This window comes from Miniopterus schreibersii (genome assembly GCF_964146895.1).
Source record: "Miniopterus schreibersii genome assembly, chromosome: 1".
NCBI lineage: Eukaryota > Metazoa > Chordata > Mammalia > Chiroptera > Miniopteridae > Miniopterus > Miniopterus schreibersii.
The window spans coordinates 67,800,801-67,804,812 of NC_138101.1; the positions used below are offsets into that span (position 1 = coordinate 67,800,801).

A 4,012-nucleotide genomic window follows, 5' to 3' on the forward strand; every position below is an offset into this window, starting at 1 on the left:
CTTCCTCTCTCCCTAAAAATCAATTTAAAAATCTTTTTAAAAAACGTTTAGACCCTTTTCACCCAGCTTCCACCTCCAGAAAAATGTTAAGAAATAATAAGAACTTTAATATCTAGAAATATTATGAACAAGTAACCTGAAAATATGAAATATTTTTCTGTTGCAAAACACCCAAAAATGTTGGATGTAAAATAAACTTCTTTTTTAAATGCTGGGAGGAAAAATGAGGAGAGGAAAGGAGGAGTCATGGGAGAACCATAAAACAAAACAAACTCGCTTATGAGTGAAGACTTCGCAGTCCCAGAGGGGTTCACTGGTATCAACAATCAGAAGGCTTTCTTGGGGAAGGGATTCAGCTTTTGTCTTAGAATCTGACAGTTTCAAACATTTGTTTCACTAGTAAACAAATTTCATACAAAATTTCACCTAGTAAAGTTTTAGGTGACCAGTGACTGTCAATTAGGTCTGCTGGTCCCAATTCCTAGGAGAGTTTGAGAGCCTGGTGCAATCTGAGTGCCTGGAGCATCTCGGAATAAATTTACAGCCTGTCCCAGCATTTCCAAATGGGTCAATAATCTAATCAGAGTTCCTTCATCGGGGGCTTTGACCACCACACTGGGCTGGCCACGGCATTCCCATTGTTTGAGCAATTCAGCGTTTCTCCTGCAGATTTGCTTGTAGGCAGAAACAGCAGCGTGAGAACACTGGGCAGCCACTTTCCCTTTTCCCATCTTTAAAGTCATTTCGAACCACAAGAATCATTTCACACTCTCCACTCTCTCCTAAATTGATTGCTTCAGCTCCTGTCTCTGTGTCTGCCTCACTCACTGAGCTTTTGGGGATCATCCCAAAGCATATGCAGAGGCCCCAGCCCAGGCACATGCCACAAGCTATTCAGCTTGGTTAAACTGAGTGCGCCTGCATGAGCGAAATATTCCAGAACCAAGGATTCGGAGACCACCTAGAGCACCTCCCCTTCACCTCACTCGCATCTTTAGGTTCTTCACTTCCAAGCAGCAAACACGCTTCTCAAGAGGCTTTTTTAAACGCAGGCAATACATTCAAATAATTCAAAATTCAAATCATAAAAATACAGGCAAGAAAGACTTATTCCTAAACCTTTCCTCAAACCACTCCCCAGAGGCAACCATTGTTAACCAGTTTCTTTGTTCCCTTCCACACAATCTTACATTTATTATGGCAAATACTCATTTGCAAAAGTATTTTTAATCCGTAGAGTAGCATGTGATACACACTGCTCTGCACCTGGTTGGTTTTGTGTGTGTTTTTTTACTTTAGATTAATTTCTTTCATTCCTACTTATAAAAAACTTTCTCATTCTGTTTTACCAATCTCACCAACCTCCCATGGACAGGTATTGAGATTGTTGCCAGTCTTTACTACAAATAAAATTTCAGTGAATAACATTGAACATAGGTCATTTCGCACTTACACGGGTATGTCTATAGAAAAAAAATCCAAGAAGCGGAATAGCTATGTAGAAGGCTATAGTGATGAGATACCTATTGTCAACGTATCCTTCTTAGCTGTTGCACCCGTCCAGACACTTGCCATCTATGGGGGAAACTACCTGTTTCCCCAAGCTCATGTCAATATAGTGTTTTATAAAATGTTGGGACATTTGCCTATTAAAGACTGGGAAATAGTGTCAGTGGTGCTTTAATTTGAATTTTCTTTTTATGAGTGATGTCGAGTATCTTTTCTTAGGTTTAAGAGGCAGTTATATTTCCTTTTTCCTGAATTGCTCATATCCTTTATTCACCTCTCAGTTGTGCTTTTGGTCTTTTTTCTTATTGATTTGGTGAAGATTTTATATTACGGGAATAAGCCCTTTGTTTATTATTTAAAGTATTTTTTCTCTGACTCTTTTCACAACTTTATTGAGATATCATTGATATACAATAAACCACTTAATTTAAAGTGTATGCTTTAAAGTGAAAAGTTTTTAACAGCTTTATTAGAGTACAACCGACCTGCAGTAAACTGTAACATATTTAAAATGTACAATTTGGTAAATTTTACCTATGTATAGCCTCATGAAATTAGCACCACAATCAAAATAATGAACATATTCATCACACCCACCCTTCCCCCAGACAACAACAGATCTGCTTCCTGTCACTACTGATTGGTTTGCATTTTCCATAGTTTTATGTAAATGAAAACGTGCAGTGCATACGCTTTTTTCTCTGGCTTCTTTCACTCTGCATAATTATTATGAGATTCATCTAGTGTTGTGTGTCTCAACAGTTATGCTTTATTGTTGAGTAGTATTCCACAACTATCTCGAATGGTTTTCAAATGGGTTCAGAAAGATACATGCATATACATACATGTCTACATACTTACACACGCAGAGAGAAGCCCACTGAGCTGCGTGCTGCATTCGGCTTCTGTGCGGAGCGGGTCCCCCGCATAGACTCTGGGGAGCTGGGCAGGTGGCCCAGGTTTATGCAACCCGCCAGTCCATCTCCAAGGCCCTGCTGTCCCACTGGAAATATGTGGATGAGTCTTCAAGAAAGAGATGAAAAACATTTCCGTCTAGTATGACCACAGCCTGCTGGCAGCTGACCCCTCACAGCAAATCCAAGAAGTCTGAAGGTCCTGGTGCGCACTCTGGCTGCGGATAAGCCCACCGCAAGGAACAGGGGTTCGCCTTCTCTGAAACAATGGTTATGGGATTTTAAAGTTAATAAAGGGGAGGTGGAGGATATTTTCAGGTTAAGGTGATGTAAACACACATATCTATTTTTCTCCCTCCCCAAACCCCACGAAAGTATAACAAATAAGTTTTGTTTAATATCGAAATCTACAAGTGTGGGCAAAACAAGCAGAGGAAACAACAGCAACAAAAAATTTGGCAGTTGGAAAGGATATCGATGTGATAACTGCATCAGCATCCCCAAGAAACCCCAAATCCCAAGCTGGCAGCAAGGAAAGTTCAAAATCAACATAATTTGCACCACAGCTTCAAAAGGATCAGAAATTGGCAACACCAGTAAAACCAGAAACAGGGTGTGAGGGTTCCTAAAGAAGGGGGGTGGGTAAAAAAGCTGTTTGAGTAACAGTAAGATCCCAGGTCCTTACTCCAACCTTGATAAAACAGGAGGGACGCCAGGGGACCCCGTGTCTAGCGAATGGCTGAATGCAGACACCCCTGGCCGCCTTCCTCAGCACAGCTCCCAATGTGCTGGCCAGGTATTTACCCTCCAGAAAAGAAACTGGAAAATCCTTTTCCACAGAATCTGACCTGCCTAAAAGCAACACCTAAAGACACTGACCTTAGAGGTGCCCCAGATGTGGTAACCACCCCCCCAGATTCCAATCCCATGAAGCTCAGAGTTGAAAAGTCCTTCCCACAGGCTCAGTGTGTGATTCTGATTTTAGTTCGTGAGCAGAGAGCCAAGGGTTAAAAGCCCAATAAAGAAAACACCTACCACAGAGGATGAATCCAAAATAAGCAGAGAGTAAAAAAAGCAACCTGGGAGAAGAGAAAAACTTCAAAATGTATCATCCTATTTTCAAAAAGAAAAAGAATACACCCCATCTGTAAAACAAAAACAAGAGGCTGTGAAAAAGAAACATTCAGAGAACATAGAAAAGGGCCCTAAGACATCAGAGATACAATCAAGAAATGGAAAACCTTGATAGGTAGACTGGAACATAAAGCTGAGAAAAGCTCTCAGGAAGTAAAACAGCAAGTCAGAGTTGAAGAGCAGAAAGAAAGTTTAGAGCACCGGGCCAGGAGGTCCAGCAACTGAGTAATGAGGCAAAAAGTCATCAGTGAAACAATTCAAGAACATTTCTTGGAATTTTAAAGCAGATAGAAAGGGCCCATAGAAACAGGCCCAATGAGCACATCATTATAAAATTTCAGGACTCTAGGAAGAAAAGTAATTTCCTGGAAACTTTCAGAGAGAATAAAATAAATTACATATAAAGGATGAAATATGTGAATCTTTATCTCCCCCTCCACACACACTGGCCAGGG

At 40.7% G+C, this 4,012-nt stretch overlaps 1 pseudogene across 1 annotated transcript; it reads right to left on the minus strand.

Annotated features, from left to right (window-relative positions):
• Nucleotides 1–426: 426 nt before the first annotated feature.
• On the minus strand, nt 427–1,609 carry LOC308565808 (peptidyl-tRNA hydrolase 2, mitochondrial pseudogene; annotated as a pseudogene). Its single transcript has 2 exons — nt 1,592–1,609; nt 427–961 (listed from the first exon to the last, which is right to left on the minus strand). The product of its transcript is annotated as a peptidyl-tRNA hydrolase 2, mitochondrial pseudogene (transcript).
• Nucleotides 1,610–4,012: the final 2,403 nt, after the last annotated feature.